Raw genomic sequence first — 17608 nt, forward strand, 5'->3', positions numbered from 1 at the left:
GGGTGGTGGGGGTGGTGGGAGACATGAGTGGGGGCCTGGTGGGGGCTGCCCATGGTGGCAGGCGGGTGGGGGTGGTGGGAGACATGGGTGGGGGCCTGGTGGAGGCTGCCCCTGCACTGCTGGGGGGTGGGGGTGGTGGGAGACATGGGTGGGGGCCTGGTGGAGGGTGCCCCTGCACTGCTGGGGGGTGGGGGTGGTGGGAGACATGGGTGGGTGCCTGGTGGAGGGTGACCCTGCACTGCTGGGGGGTGGGGGTGGTGGGAGACATGAGTGGGGGCCTGGTGGGGGCTGCCCATGGTGGCAGGGGGGTGGGGGTGGTGGGAGACATGGGTGGGGGCCTGGTGGAGGGTGCCCCTGCACTGCTGGGGGGTGGGGGTGGTGGGAGACATGGGTGGGGGCCTGGTGGAGGGTGCCGCTGCACTGCTGGGGGGTGGGGGTGGTGGGAGACATGGGTGGGGGCCTGGTGGAGGGTGCCCCTGCACTGCTGGGGGGTGGGGGTGGTGGGAGACATGAGTGGGGGCCTGATGGGGGCTGCCCATGGTGGCAGGGGGGTAGGGGTGGTGGGAGACATGAGTGGGGGCCTGGTGGAGGGTGCCCCTGCACTGCTGGGGGGTGGGGGTGGTGGGAGACATGGGTGGGGGCCTGGTGGAGGGTGCCCCTGCACTGCTGGGGGGTGGGGGTGGTGGGAGACATGGGTGGGGGCCTGGTGGAGGGTGCCCCTGCACTGCTGGGGGGTGGGGGTGCAGGGGGACATGAGTGAGGGCCTGGTGGAGGTTGACCCTGCACTGCTGGGGGGTGGGGGCGGTGGGAGACATGAGTGGGGGCCTGGTGGGGGCTGCCCATGGTGGCAGGGGGGTGGGGGTGGTGGGAGACATGAGTGGGGGCCTGGTGGAGGGTGCCCCTGCACTGCCGGTGGGTGGGGGTGGTGGGAGACATGGGTGGGGGCCTGGTGGAGGGTGCCCCTGCACTGCTGGGGGGTGGGGGTGGTGGGAGACATGGGTGGGGGCCTGGTGGAGGGTGCCCCTGCACTGCTGGGGGGTGGGGGTGCAGGGGGACATGAGTGGGGGCCTGGTGGAGGTTGACCCTGCACTGCTGGGGGGTGGGGGTGGTGGGAGACATGAGTGGGGGCCTGGTCGGGGGCTGCCCATGGTGGCAGGGGGTGGGGGTGGTGGGAGACATGGGTGGGGGCCTGGTGGAGGCTGCCCCTGCACTGCTGGGGGGTGGGGGTGGTGGGAGACATGGGTGGGGGCCTGGTGGCGGGTGCCCCTGCACTTCTGGGGGGTGGGGGTGGTGGGAGACATGGGTGGGTGCCTGGTGGAGGGTGACCCTGCACTGCTGGGGGGTGGTGGGAGACATGAGTGGGGGCCTGGTGGGGGCTGCCCATGGTGGCAGGGGGGTGGGGGTGGTGGGAGACATGGGTGGGGGCCTGGTGGAGGGTGCCCCTGCACTGCTGGGGGGTGGGGGTGGTGGGAGACATGGGTGGGGGCCTGGTGGAGGGTGCCCCTGCACTGCTGGGGGGTGGGGGTGGTGGGAGACATGGGTGGGGGCCTGGTGGAGGGTGCCCCTGCACTGCTGGGGGGTGGGGGTGGTGGGAGACATGGGTGGGGGCCTGGTGGAGGGTGCCCCTGCACTGCTGGGGGGTGGGGGTGGTCTGAGACATGGGTGGGGGCCTGGTGGAGGGTGCCCCTGCACTGCTGGGGGGTGGGAGTGGTGGGAGACATGAGTGGGGGCCTGGTGGAGGCTGCCCCTGCACTGCTGGGGGGTGGGGGTGGTGGGAGACATGAGTGGGGGCCTGGTGGAGGGTGCCCCTGGTGGCGGGGGGTGGGGGTGATAGGGGACATGAGTGGGGGCCTGGTGGAGGCTGCCCCTGCACTGCTGGGGGGTGGGGGTGGTGGGAGACATGGATGGGGGCCTGGTGGAGGGTGCCCCTGGTGGCGGGGGGGTGGGGGTGATAGGGGACATGAGTGGGGGCCTGGTGGAGGGTGCCCCTGCACTGCTGGGGGGTGGGGGTGGTGGGAGACATGGGTGGGGGCCTGGTGGAGGCTGCCCCTGCACTGCTGGGGGTGGGGGTGCAGGGGGACATGAGCAGGTGTGCAGGGTAGTCCCCTGTTTTGTGGGCTGCCTGCAGGGGCCGTGGAGGTTGTACAGGGAACACCTGTGAGGACCCACCCAGCCTAATTGCGTGTGATAATTCCCGCACACCCCTGTAATACACGTACCTGGCCAAATCGCATGTGAGAATTCCCGCGCACCCCTGTAATACACGTACCCAGCCGAATAGCATGTAGAACTTTCCGTGTACCCCTGTAATACACGTACCCAGCCAAATCGCGTGTGATAATTCCCACGTACCCCTGTAATACACGTACCCTGGCCAATCGCGTGTAGAACTTCCCACGCACCCCTGTAATACACGTACCAAGCCAAATCGCGTCTGATAATTCCTGCGCACCCCTGTAATACACGTACCTGGCCAAATCGCATGTGAGAATTCCCGCGCACCCGTGTAATACACGTACCCAGCCGAATTGCGTGTAGAACTTCCCGTGTACCCCTGTAATACACGTACCCAGCCAAATTGCGTGTGATAATTCCCACGTACCCCTGTAATACACGTACCCTGGCCAATCGCGTGTAGAACTTCCCACGCACCCCTGTAATACACGTACCAAGCCAAATCGCGTCTGATAATTCCCGCGCACCCCTGTAATACACGTACCTGGCCAAATCGCATGTGAGAATTCCCGCGCACCCCTGTAATACACGTACCCAGCCGAATCGCGTGTAGAACTTCCCGTGTACCCCTGTAATACACCTACCCAGCCAAATCGCGTGTGATAATTCCTGCGCACCCCTGTAATACACGTACCCAGCCAAATGGCGTGTGATAATTCCTGCGTACCCCTGTGATACACGTGCCCTGGCTAATCGCGTGTAAAACTTCACGCGTACCCCTGTAATACACGTACCCTGGCTAATCGCGTGTATAACTTCACGCGTACCCCTGATATGCACGTTACCCGCTTTGCGTTCCTTGTTTGGCAGCCCTGTGGACTGGTCCAGGGTTAGCGCTGCCCTTTGCGATGATTTAGCGATTTTGATGGCTTTTCCTTGCGCGAGGGCGTTCCTGGGGGCGTTACTGGCGCTGCTGCAGGGTCGCTGCGATACTCTGCGCCACGGCTGGTTTGGGAGCCTAAAATCCATGAATACGCTGTGCCCGGAAATCGGTTTTAGCGCACGTGCCTGGCGCAGACAATCGCACGCGGACACTCTGCGCCAGCCGCTTGCGACACTTTTCTGCGAAATTCTATGAATTACCCTGTAAATGTTCCAGGGGTAAAGGGCTACAAATTAGATTGATCACCTGGAATGTCCGGGGCCTTAACAACCCGGGTAAGGCAAGGAAAACAGTACATATGTATCGGGACACAACCCACAGATCCTGATGCTGCAGGAGACACATGCTCTGCAGAAAGTGAACACCTCTTTTGCCCACAATTGGGGCTCTTTGATATATTACACAGAATACTCTACGCTGGCTAGAGGGTTCCTTACCCTTATCCATTCCTTGGTTGGTTTCTAGTTCACTAGAATCAAGGTTGACCCTCTGGGACGATATGTACTAGTGTGGGGATAAATTGCTGGACACCCTACAGTATTGGTGAACAATTACGACCTAATCTGGATGATCCAGAATTTTAGCAGACAATCGTGGACATGTTTATCCCACTAAATGAGACCTGGGTAATTTGGAGAGGAGATTTTAATACAATTCTTAACATAGAGTTGGATCGGTCCTCTGATGCCCCACAGGTTTTACAAAAGCAGCTAACGCATTACATCAAATTCTATTACAGCTACCCCTCACAGATATATCGAGAATATTCCACTCGAATAGTAAAGAGTTCATACTATTCCACAGTTCATGATTCAGAGTCCCAAATAGATTATTGGTTGTTAACCACCTTGATGGCTGATATGGTACAGAATTGTGATATCCTTCCACGTTCACTGTCTGATCATTTCCCGGCCTCTCTGTCTGTCGAGCTGCATGACTCACCACCACTGGTGCCACGATGGAGGATGCCTTCTGCAATCCTTCGAGACCTTGTGTGTCCGAGGCCCTACATACTGAAATTGCAAACATTTTTGCCATTAATGTTGGATCCGTTCGTAGCCATATGGTGCTGTGGGAAACATTCAAAGTTTGGGTCAGGGGTATTATTATGGCCAAAACCTCCAGATCACTCAAAAGTATAAGAAGAGAATTAGACCAAATTGAATCCCAGCTCAGGGAACACAAGAACAAATATAGTACAACGCATAAGGAGGAGACTCTAGCACGGATTCAGGATCTATTAGGCGAATTTCACAAGCTTGCAGACAGGGAGACTTTATATATGGCCAGCCCAGTAAGGGCTCGCAAATATGGAGGAGGAGATAAAGCTGGTAGATCACTCGCTAACCTGCTAAAAGCTGAGAATTATCGCAACTCCATTGCAGGGATTCAAACTGCAAACGACTCAGTCATGACACACGACAAAGAAATGAATGGCGCATTCACACATTTTTATTTTACGCTATATTCTAACCGGGTTGAGGTTGCAGAAGACAAACTCTCTAGATATTTAGTGGCATTGGAACTCCCCACGATCTCGCCTGAAGCCAAACTCACTCTGGACTAACCCATAACACAAGACAAGATTGTTAGTGCCATTAAATCACTGGCTTCTGGGAAGGCGGCGGGGTCAGACGGCCTGGGGATCGAATTATATAAGGAATTCCAACAGGAGCTGCCTCCTATTTTATTGGGGGTGTGGGAGGAATCTATGGAACATGGCTCCCTTCCAATGTCGATGCGTGAAGCTATCATTACTGTGCTACTTAAACCTCACCGACCCCCACGTGATATGGCCTCATATTGGCCTCTATCATTGATCAATACAGATGGTAAAATATTCGCGAAAATCCTAGGTTCAAGGCTTCTCCCAAGTATGCCTCATTTGGTGCATCCGGATCAATCAGGCTTTATTCCCATGAGGTCGACCACATTGAATCTCCGTCGCTTGTTTGGGTTGATGTCACAGGTGAGCCCTGGTGTGACAGCCGTAGTGGCCGCCCTAAACGCTGAAAAGGCATTTGAGTCTGCGTCATGGGGATATTTGTTCATGGTGTTACGTTGATTTGGAAACGGCCATTACTTCTTGAGCTGTGTGAGACTACTGTATACCAACGCGAGTGCTATGGTCCTGACAAACCAAACACTGTTGACATTATTTTCTCTCGGGAGGGTCACCAGACAGGGCTGCCCCTTCTCCCCAATACTCTTTGCCCTTACCATTGAACCCATGGCCACTTTTTTTAGGTGGGTACATGGACACAGGTGGATTAGAATAACCGGTTCACCACAGATAATATCACTATATGTCGATGATAGCTTCTTATATGTCTGAGTCCCTGAACACAACCTCGAACCCATAATGAAGGATATCCATACATTTTCTCACTATTCCGGCTATAGAATAAACTATTCCTATCACGGCCATCACCACGCAGCCACCTAATGTAGGGGGGTTTAAATGGGCACCAACATGTTTCCGGTACTTGGGTATTATGGTGTCGAGCTCTCCAACCTTGACTCTAACACCCCCTTCGTCCTCATCTTGCTTGATCTCTCTTCTGCCTTTGACACTGTCAACCATACCACCCTGCTCAACCGTCTTCGTGATAATCTGGGTATCACTGGTCAGGCTCTGGCGTGGCTGACTTCTTTCCTCTCTGACCGACCCTCCCAGGTCCAGCTTGGGTCCTTACTATCCACTATCTTTTTCTCCAACTGTGGTGTCCCCCAGGGTTCTAACCTCTCTCCCTGGCTGTTCAACCAATATCTGGCACTCCTTGCCCACCGCATTGCCACTCTCTGCCCGAACTTTCAGTGCTATGCAGATTACACCCAGCTCATTTTCAGGCTACCCTCAGCCTCCTCCTCTTCTTCCCACATCTCTGACTGTCTGTCTGTCTGCTATCCAGGAGTGGTGTGCCGCCAATGACCTCTGCCTTAATGCCAGTAAGACCGAGATTCTCCTCATCAGAACACCCGCTCCCTCCTTCCCTGTAGCTCTCTGGCCGGCCTCTCTTGGCCCTCTTCCATCTCCCACCTGCAAGGCTAAAAACCTTGGTGTCATCTTTGACTCTACACTCTCCTTCTCTCTTCACATCTCTGATGTCTCTAAGAAGTCACACTATCAGCTGCACCTCCTCCGAGGGATTCTTCCTTTCCTCTCCTTCCCTCAGAAGCTCACTGTCTCCAGAGCTCTGGTTCTCTCTAGGCTGGACTATTGCAACAGCCTCTTTCTAAATCTGCCTGCTTCTACTCTCCGCCCTCTGCAACTTATCCAAAACAGGACGGCGAGACTTGTACTTGGACTCAAGCCCAGGGATCGTATCTCTCCAGGTCTGAAATCTTTGCACTGCTCCCAGTGGCTGCGAGGGTTAAGTTCAAAACCCTCTGCATCGTCCACAAGGCCTTCTGGGGCCTGGGTCCTCAATATCTTCAACTCTCCTTTCCCAAATACCTTCCTTACCGAGCTCTCCGCTCATCCACCTCCAACTTCCTCAGGGTCAGTCGCTTCTCCAAGCAAGGAGTTGGTGGTATATCTCTTCCTTCGGCTGGTGCCTCCCTCTGGAACAGCCTCCCTGCATCCCTTAAACTTGAGGAGAACCATCTCCGGTTCCGGAAGCACCTCAAAACCTTTCTCTTTGCTTCTGCTTCTCTCCTCCTCACCTCTGCTGACCCCCTGGCTGAAACCTGAACCACACTGGCTACACCCTCTGATCCCGGGCCCAGGTTCCTCGCCTGCCATTGTTTCACACCTGCACTGCCCACCTGGCAAACTCCGCACTCAGGGACTTTTTCTGTATCCATACAGTCCCCTTACCAGCCCCCCGACACCTGTTGTCCACACTTACCCATGCACTTGCCACTTGCTGGCCGCTACTTACTTATTGTTATCATCTTGTACTGCACTGTCCCTCCCCCCTTCCCATGCACTTGCGCGATCTGAATGACACCTGGCCTAGTAGGATCGCTGTCTGTCCTCCCTCTGTTCCCCTCCCTTGCCTCATTGCGCCTTGAAGCACTTGTGCATAGGTGTGTTATAAATGCCATATCATATATCATATTATATCATATCATGATGTGGCAAGAGAGTTTGCCATCCTGGACACTGGTGCAGTTATTTTCTCCTGATTGTGGTTGCTTTTCAGGGCACTAGTAAAGGACAAATGTGGGTGGAGAGCGTAACTTTTTTTCAGAGGGTGGATGCAACCCCTTAGTTTTTTTTTTAGGTTGAAAGCTTGCTCAAGTATTTGGATACCAGGATTTTACTCAGATTGTCATGTTCCCAGTGCAGACGCTTACCCACAAGACCACAAGCACTTGTTTCGTATTGGGATTTTGTTTTCCATTGAATATTTCACTACAGATTGCTGGGTTTAAAGGGTGAGCACCTTTTATACCTTGCCAGCATATTTATTGAAAGATTTCCTCTCTCAGGTTATTTTTCTGATGTTCATTACTTTTTTTATACGTTGAATGCTATTTTGTCTTGCGCACTTTCTTCTAAGGAGAATGTCAATTGAACTACATTTGTATATTTCACTTTAAAATATGTGGCCACTTACTGTGCATATATTCACGGGTGCCAGCTTTTAATTTTCACTATGGGGCAAAAGTATCTGGGCATAGTTCATTCTTGCAGATGATCATTTTGTACCCTTTTCTGTGCTGCTTAAATGTGGGTAGTTGGGGTCGTGCAATGTATCACAACAGTCACCAAGAGACCGGCCATAAAACAAGGGGCTTGTAGCACACTGCTTAACCAAAGTGTGTGATCCTTGACCAATAATTTAATCATGCAGGGCATTAACTAAAAACATTGGGAGTGCTCAAAGCCTGAAATGTTTTATCCATAATAATAAAAAATAGATATTTTTACAGCTAAAGTGACATTGAGGGTGAAAAGTCACTGGTGACCCAAGACACCCATCCAAGCAGTAACCAGGACGGGCCCTTTCCCTTTACAGCTAATAACACACAGCAGATCCTGAAACACCTACTCCCCTTATTTTCAAGAGTAGGGGTTCCCAAATAAATCTTAACAGATCAGGGCTCTGCATTCATGAGCAAACTCATGGGGGAAGTGAAACAACTATTACATACTACCACTCTTAGAGCTTAAGTATACCATCCACAAACAGATGGCCTTGTAGAAAGGTTTAATAAAACTTGGAAGACGCAATTACAGAGGTTAGTGGAACAAGACGGAAGGAATTGGGAGCAAATGGTACCTTGGGCTTTGTTCGCTGTTAGAAAGACCCCCTAGGCTTCTCCCTGTTTGAATTACTTTATGGACAGGAACCCCGAGACATTCTAGACATGTTGTCGTGACTTGCCGCGTAGTGAAGAGTAATGGACCTCTGTCCACAAATCACCCACAGGGATGAGTGAATAAACTCCCTGTGCGAGCTTTGAGGCCACAGGTGGTTTGTTGGTTCGCCGGATCTGATGACGCCCAGGACCCCGGAGGCTGTTAAATGGAAGGTAAGGTTAGCACAGGCAAACACAGTACTGTGATATGAAGAAGTGTGTAAGAATCTCTTACCTAAACCCAACAGGGATGATACTGGGGTGTCGGGGATCTGGTGCGAGGGAGCGCCGTAGATCCGGACAGCCGTGTCAGCCGTGTCCCAGATGGTAGTTGCCGGCTGTACCTGTAGCCTGACGGTAACTTAATGGGCACTTGAGTTAACCATGTAGCGCCAGTGGCCGAAAATCGTAGAGTCAAGAAAGGGCAATCCAAAAACAATCCTTTAATCAAAGCCGAGTGTCCAATGTACCAATATCCGAGCGACAAGATCCGAGGAGTATGCAAGCCAGTCCGTGATTCATAAGCCCAGGTCCACATCCGAAGTATCAAGGTAACGTGAATGCTGCAATTGCCGAACAGAGTCGTGAAACAGCTGTGAAGCGGTGAGTAAACTCGAACTTCACGGTTTTATGTGCGCCGGCTCCCGATCACGTGAGCGGAACTCTGGGCACGTGATCGGGAGAGCACCGCGGAACCAGGAAGTAACCGCAATCGGGTGTTCCAACCCGAACGCAGTCTCCATGGGAGTTGCCAATGGAAACGAGGCAACAAACCGGGTCGGACTTTCCGCACTGCCCGCCCTCGTTGACGATGGCGACTCCCTCGCACCCTAGGTAAGGAGATGTCTCGGGAGGTGGGCTGCAACCCGGGGACAGTAACCGTGTGTGCTGGTGTATCTGAAAAGGTGCATGGTGGCGGGACTGGTTTGTTGTGCATGACACATGTGAAGAGAAATCTGGGAGGAAGGAGAAGCCCCAATTCAACTCTCCCAAACCACATATAGTCTTAAAAAACATATTACGGTGGTAAGATCTTTAGTCCAAACCCATATGGGCAAAGCACAGGAACAGCAGAAAACATCATACAATCGAAAGGTCACCTTACGATCCTTCACGGTAGGACAAAAAGTGTTAGTATTGTTGCCAACTTTGGAGAATAAAATAATATCCAAATTGTACCGGCTGGCTGTATGTGGTGCTAGAACAGACAGGGCCCTGTAACTACAAAATCTCCCATCCTGATCGCCGATTGAAAACCCAGGTATACCATATCAATATTTGGAGAGAGTGGAGAGAAAACCTTACAGTCTATTACCATCATGTTGTCTTGTCTGTTACCTGATGACTCTGATAGAAAAGTACTTATCCCTCCTGAACTCAGTAATAACCAAAAACAAGATCTCTATGACCTACTCAGCCAATTTATTGACATCTTCAAAGAGAACAAGGGAGAGTGAAAAGTTTCTACCACCATATCCTCACCCCTCAGGGCAAGTGGTACACCTCAAACCTTATAGACTACCCAAGGCAAGGACAGAGACCATCATCCAGGAAGTCAAGCAGATGCTTGAAGCTAATATTATTGAACCATCTACTAGTCCCTGGTCTTCCCCCATCGTATTAGTAGCCAAGCCCGACGGAAGCTGGAGATTTTGGATTGACTCCAGAAAAGTCAATGCAATATCAGCCTTTGATTCCTACTGTATGCCCCGTATTAAGGATCTCATTGATCGACTTGGCAAAGCTGTCTATCTTTTCTACCATAGAAAGAAAGGTTATTGGCAGGTTCCATTGTATGGTCAGGATAAAGAAAAAAACTGCCTTTGCCACACCCCTAGGCCTGTTCCACTTCAAAGTCCTCCCATTTGGGCTACATGGGGCCCACGCAACATTCTAACGGTTCATGGACACAATTTTGAATCCTTACTCTGACTTCTGTGGGGCCTACATAGATGATATTGTGATCCACAGTAAGACTTGGGAGGATCATGTGTATCACTTCTGTACTGTCATAAGAGTCCTAAGAGCAGCAGGTTTAACAGCTAATCCTAAGAAATGCAAATGGGCTCAGTCCGCTGTAAAGTACTTGGTTTTTTTCATGGGAAATGGCACGATACAGCCACAACAAGAAAATGTTAAAGCAGTCCCAGACACCCCTACACCTAAAACAAAAAAGATCAGAGGGCTTTCTTAGGACTAATAGGCTATTACTGTAGGTTTATTGCCAATTTGTTGAGTAAAACCATTAGACTCACTGACAAATTGAAAAATGTCAAACCCCAGAAGATCAGTTGAAATGAAGATCATAAGTGTTACTCAACCTTGACCTTATGTCAGAGCCCCCATCCTAAAAGTAGCAGATTTTTTGAAAGATTTCATCCTTCAGACAGATGCCTCTCTAGCAGGATAAGGACCTGTCCTTTCCCAAGACCACGACGGCTTAGGACATCCAATACTCTACATAAGTAGGAAGCTATTCCCAAGAGAGGAAAACTATTCTGTTATCAAGCTAGAAGCCCTTGTCATTAAATGGGGCTTCATCTAATTAAAGTACTATCTGTTGGGGTGGAAGTTTAGACTAGTCGCCGACCATTCACCCCTGGCATGGATCAGCCAAAGGAAGGGGTCCAATCCCTGAGTTATGTGGTGGTTTTTGGATCTTCAACTCTACTGTTGCACTGCGGAACACCAGGAGGGTTGAGATCAAGGAAATGCTGACTTCCCGTCTTGTTTGCCCAGTGAAACAGTTAAATCCAACCCACATAGGGGAAGGGTATGTGATGGATCTGAGGGCATCCTCTCTTCTTTCCCCAATTTATTCTCCTCTCAGGTGGCCAAGGAAAGGCTGTCGCTTTTGGATCCTGACCCTGGGGTTGATATGCGAGGGAGTATCACCTGGGTGGAGGAGACTTGGGGAGTGCGATGAGGCACTCTTGGGTGAGACACAGTATTCCTCCTTTCCCTTTAATCCCTCCCCTATTTTTCCATAAACCCCTCTTCCAATATATACGAGTCATGTACTGAGTCGAGAAAAAGACAACCCAGAAACATGCATTCTTTCTTTATTAACTCAAACATACACAAACAGAACTCTAGTACTGGGATGAGGAAGGGGGATGGAACATTGCCTACACCTGACGCCCAGATGATGGTATGAATGGCCCACTCAGGTAAGGCTACGGAGATCACCTTTGGGACTCTTGCAGGAGAACTCAGAGGTGAACCGAAGGAGATGCATGCCTGAAGCACCTGAGAGCTGCTGAGTCGTTGCAGCAGAAGCGGATTGTGGCGGGAGCATTCGAAAGTTCTCCGGTGGCAAAGCAGGTCTGCCCACCTCCTGGAGTCAGGGAAACTACTCTGTAGAACTGAGGCAGCAGAGATCCTGGATGAGAGGCGTGCTGAGCCGGGAGCAGGGACAGTCACAGAGAGCCTGCCGATGCGGAAACCAGCACCTGAAGCCAGCATACCCGGTGAGTCAGAGAAGCCTGATTGACTCTGGGACGCTTTGTTGTGGACCGTGTGGTTGCTGCAGGTCGGATCATTTGTGAGTGAGCAAGGGACCGTTTCGGCTATGTGAATGCTGGTCCAGTTGGAAATAAATGATTTTGATGAAACACTAACTTGAACTTGCTGAAAAAACTGAATTATAGGGTTTTGTGAATCTGACAACTATGCCTAGACCGAGCACACCCACCTAAAGGAAAACCCACCTAACTCGCTGAGAAAATTGTGATTGAAGATAAAGGAAAACTTGTGTTAAAGAACTGAACTCTATGATATTTGTGAAATTGATGAAAGGCAACTCAGACAGAAAAGATGGGAAGTAATCCAAGGAAATTGTGTTGTTTTGGAACATTGAGAGACTTGAAAGCTTCGGGAAGGGAACCCCTCTTTTTGACAAAGTGAACTACCTTGAATCTTGGGGAAGCGTAAGGGAGGCATGTTATCACAAGTATGACACTGACACAAAATGTACAGTTTGCAAAACCTTTATTCACTTATCGGGATTTGGAATAACTCCTACGTTGCCCTATAGCTAAGATAGGAGTAGTCAAATAATAAAGAAAAAACAGTCCTAGTCAGTCTCTGTCAAATCAAAATGGCCTATATTAACAAAACCTAGTGCCCACCCTATCTCTTATACAAAATTTTGCAAAGGGGAATATGTATGCAAGGGAAAGTCAGTGTTAGAATATAAAGAATAAAAGTGGCTGAGTCAGCTGTCGTCCTCACGTTGCACAGCACAGAGTAAGGCAGTCCCCATAGACAGGATGATACACCGTGGCTCAGGTTTGCAAAACAAAGCATATCAAAACGTGGATGGAGGCCTGCCTGGCCTTCCATGTTGAAGTCACTTTTCTAGCATTCCAAAAGTTCCTTCACAGTTCAATAAAAGGGTTCACAGTTTAACCAAAAGTTCATGCAGGGCTCCCTCAATCGGGCTCGGACCTCGCAAAGTAAAAGTTCACGTAGGTCTCCCTCTGTCGGGCTCAGACCTCTCAATCACGCACTTGTTGGGGTTCCCTTCCCCAAGCTTTTTTCACATGCTTTAGGGGTTCCCTTCCCCTATATTATCACACTTCTGGTCTCCCTCGGTCAGGCTCTGACCTTTTCTTGTTGTCGAACACTTTCGAAATGTGCAAGGCTTTTACTGTAGACCTCCCCAGGACCACTCCGACTTTCCCTTCAACTCGCACTCATGTGTTATTTGCCCCAGTGTTTCTTGGTCTATGTAGTTCAATATCATAAGCACAGGAGTTCAATGTTCACTTTCCACTTACCCTTCTGCCGGGGTCACTCGTGATCATCATGCTTTTTAAAGTTCATTCACTTTGTGGCTTTAGAACAAAACATTTCACCTTCAGCATAGACTTTCGAATGGGCTACTTTCTTTCGCCGGACCACTCCGCTACTCTGTATCACAGGCGTCACAGTTGTCAGTAATTTTAAAGTTCACCACAGGTCTGCCTTTCTTCGCGTCTCATCCACACATGTGCAGCCTTCAACTGTAAGATATATTGTTGCTACTTCTGTCGTTCCTTAACACACACCGATATTTCATCTTGCTCACCAACTCACCGGCTGTGTGCACTCCTTTCTTGTCTCTGCCATTTTAATTCACAAGTCAAGGTTAATACCACAGGGTTGGCCTTGCCTGCTCCAACTCTGTCATTCACCTGGGGGGAGTGGGGGTTTGCAGGGACCTTTGAAACACAATGCAGTCTTCTTGTCTGGGATTTGGCCTTCTCCATGTATCTCTTACGGTTCTTTGGAGGCAACAAACTCCTGCAGGGATCTCCTGGGTTCCTTTATCCCCTCAAACCGGCGCTCTGCTCCAGTAGGTTCGCTGTTGCCCCTGAAGTTCTGCTGCTTCTTGTGTTCCACCTTGCTCAGAGTGTGTCTCTATGTTCGGCCTTTTATCCGAGTGGGGAGAGCTAATGGGTATCAGATGTATATGATTAAAGTCAAGTGCCTGACTTTGCCTGACTCGTTTAGCGTGTCGTGTCCAATGAGATATGTAACAGTTAGTCTTGTTACTCTGTCGCCCTCTTCCTCTACCCAGTGTTTGTGTAATATGAGGGGGGGAGTTGGGACATTGGAGAATCCTATGAAATAGGAGGGGTTATGGGTACGGGAAAGGGGGGAATACCGCGTCTCACCATCGGTAGTCTCACGCCCACTCCCCGAAGACCCCTGACCCAGGTGATCCTCCCCCACTGGTCCACCCCCAGGGTCTGGATCCAAAGGCAATGGCAGTGCACCTGGCCACCTGAGAGAGAGATGCCTGGGGACTAGTAAGTGAGACACCCTTTGGTTTCTCACAGAAGGGAAACCCCCTTTTCCAACCAAGAGCTGGAAGAAGCCATTAACTTTTATTTGATCGCTTCTCATTTTGTTGCTGACATCCCTACACATAATATACAAGTAGATGAGAGGGCAAGTATAAGTTTTGGACAAAGACAGCCATTTGCTTTGGACTTCCTGACACATCATTAGTTTAAGTTAGGTAGGGAAATCCCACCTTAGCATAGTGCAAGTTAGCCCTTTTTCCAACCTTATTTTTATTTTAATAAAAGTTTGTTAGCCAAGTTATACTCAGTTGTCTGTGTCTACTTCCTGATGCCTTCACATCCCACACGTTCACCCGTCATAATCTTATATCCTTCAATAACACTACTTTTTCTGCTTCTCTTTTTCCTCCTTTACTTCTCTCTCAGAATGTTCTCTTCGTACGGTCTATTCTGTCCTTCTACTTTTAATTCTGATGGTATGTCCACTATCAACTCTCTCCATCCTGTTTGTCCCTTTCGCCTTGGCATGGCCCTGGTCACAATCTTCACAGGCCTATTGACAAGTTCTACTGTGTTTGGTGAGTTTTTTTCCTGGGAACTCTCTGTGATATGGCTATTTGTGTTAAAATATGGAGGATTTCTGGCTTGTTGGGAATATGTTCCCTTCTGCCGCAATTACATATACAATCCGCCAACTAGCAACAGTTTCCACCTCATGGAATCATGTAAGACTATATTGAGCCTTTTTACTTGGTTGTGTGCCTTTTTAGAGGAATAAGTCAATAATCTATCATTTCTCTGTTAACAGGTTTTCAATCTTGAAGCCATCCTATGTTCTGTGAAATTTGCAGATAATGTTATGTATACTTATATGTTCATGTTTTAGAATCTATACACTGCATCACTGTCTTCTACATCATTTTGTGTACATATTGTGACATTTGTCATTTACTCCTTTGAGCTTGGGTCCTCTCGTGAAAAAGGGCATCTTGCTGCATCGCCTAAAGTCTCACATAAAGGACCATTTGGTTGAATGTTGGACTTTCACAATGGTGTTTAAACACACCATAGTTTTAAAGCAATATAATATCATGATATATCATCATCAAATTCCCATATTGTTTCTGACTCTATATGACCTTATGGATTAGTTAGCAAGTTTGTTCTACTAATTAATATGTAAGAACGCTATGTACTTGGACTATTTGTTAATCTATAGTATGCCCATTGAGATTTCCTTTTTAATGTATTTCATTGTTTTCTTTTTACATTTAGTTAGAAAATAAATTATACTTGATGTTTTATGGCATTAATCGAGTAACCCATGTTTTGAGTGGACATACATGAAGCATGTGCAGGGGGAGACTATTGACGGTTGTCTTGGGCAGTTTTACTTTGGAATCCCCTAGACCTCCAGTGCAAACCTAATCTTTAGTCTCAGACTCCCTCACCACCCCAAGGAAGCCCTTTGCCCGCTAATCTGGAGGTTCTATATGTGTCTTGGGAATTTAAGGTCTGCCTTAATCAAGTAATTCCCAAGCATGGTCAAGGAGAACTCGCTAGGAAAAATGTTACTCTTTCAGTGCAGAAGACATTTTCTGTTTAAAACTGTTGAAAACCCAAATTATAGCAAATACCAGAGAGTACTAATACCAGGAATCAGTATTTCCCTTGTGTGCAAGCCAATCACAGTACCCTCTCTATAGTAATTGTGAAAGGGCCAGTAGCCTGGTCTTGTGATGAGGTTTGAGAGACCCCTCACAGCCGGAGGTGCCAGGCCTAGCAAGAAGAAATCCAGAGCCAGTCCTCCCCCTGAGGGGGACAGAGGCATTTGAGCAGGCCTCAATTCCTACCCCACCTTCCCAATTGCCAGTCTGTTTCTGTGCAGTACTGGAATGCATGACCCAATGCCTCTGAACCAAAACGCTGTCAGAGTGTTCTCTTCTAATTCCAGAAATACGAAGATGCAAGTAGATGAACTACCACAAGGAAGAGATTCTGCAGTGTCCCATGTACAGACCTATGAACACCATGGTGAGAAAGATCAAGTCCAGCTAAGAGAGATGTGATCCTGCAGGTACGAGCATACACCCAGTTGTCAGTGTCACAGAAGGCGCAGAGACCAGAGCCAGAACTCCTGCGTGACAGAGAGGTCAGCCATGGATCGCACACCAGCCCGGATCACTAGATGTTTAGTCCCCAGCAGGGCCTCTACACCACAGACATAAACACGGGGCAGAAACCCCAAATGGAAGAACGCTTAACTTGGGCAGAGCCAGTGATGGGCCCCGTTACACGAACTTGGACAATATACAACACAAGCCACCATTGTTGCCTCAGTGTGCTTCTGTGCAGACAAAAGGGGCAGGGCTTAACCCACCATTTAAAATCTTCTCTATATGTAACATCTCAGAGGCGGGGAAGAAAGTACTCAATTAGATAGGTACAGATTGCCAATCAGAGGACAGGGAGGTAGATTAGAAAGTCCCCAGAAAGCAGGAAGATGTGGGTTGTTTTGGTGGGGTTAGAGGAAGTGGAGGTTGCAGACCAAAAAAAGCAGCAAGAAAAAGGGTGGTGCAGTGGAGGGTAGAGTCGATTTTTGGAGCAGGTAAGACATTGGCTTGTGAATTCCAGAGCCACTGCATTGTGAGTGTTTGTGAACAAGTAATGAATGTGGTTAAGTGAGACAGTGTAAGGAGTAACTGTGAAGTGTTTGTGTGTGAGTGAAAAGAGTGTGTTGGAGTAAAAGGCAGGTGGAGTGGTTGTAGGGTGGAGGAGCGAGTTATAGTGAGGAGGAGGGAATAGTGCAATTGAGTAGGGAGGAGTTCCATCTGAGGGTGGAGGAGACACTTCAGAGTGAGAGACGCAGGAGGAACCGAGAGAAAAGACGTAGGGAGTAGAGAGAGAAGTGGGAGGAGTTGGAAGCAGGAGAGTAGTGAAAGAAGAACATCAGGAAGTGGGAGGGAGAGGATGACGTGGATATGAAAGAAAGGAGACAGAGTCGGGCACAGCATCTGGAAGGCACAGTCCAACACCCTTAAATAATTACTAATCACTGGATAGAGTAGCAACAGTCTAGGAAGTCCCAGAGGGAGTATAGACCAAAAACGTTGAACTGCCTTTAGGTTTTCATCGCCAGCGGAAGTCTGAAATTTGACAATAGGGGTAAATAATCTGTATTTGCCTACCTGGGAGTAGGGAGGACTGGGTTAGGGAGGATAATCTTTAGTAAACTAGAGAAAGGAACGGCCATAGGGCCCATTCAAATCATAATACTTTTGAACCGTCTCACAGTGTGCCATCTGTAACATAATGTACAGGTGGAATCTTTCAAATATTTCGAAGACCCACTGTATAGCCCGCTAGTAAATAAAGAGGAGAGTGAAAC

At 49.5% G+C, this 17608-nt stretch overlaps 1 protein-coding gene across 2 annotated transcripts in view; it reads left to right on the plus strand.

Annotated features, from left to right (window-relative positions):
* CLMN (calmin) overlaps positions 1-17608 on the plus strand; it is a 2282147-nt gene that overhangs the window by 2176965 nt on the left and 87574 nt on the right. The gene's annotated exons all lie outside the window — the stretch shown is intronic.

Source organism: Ambystoma mexicanum, chromosome 14, assembly GCF_040938575.1.
Source record: "Ambystoma mexicanum isolate Mex_15411 chromosome 14, UKY_AmexF1_1, whole genome shotgun sequence".
Classification (NCBI taxonomy): domain Eukaryota; kingdom Metazoa; phylum Chordata; class Amphibia; order Caudata; family Ambystomatidae; genus Ambystoma; species Ambystoma mexicanum.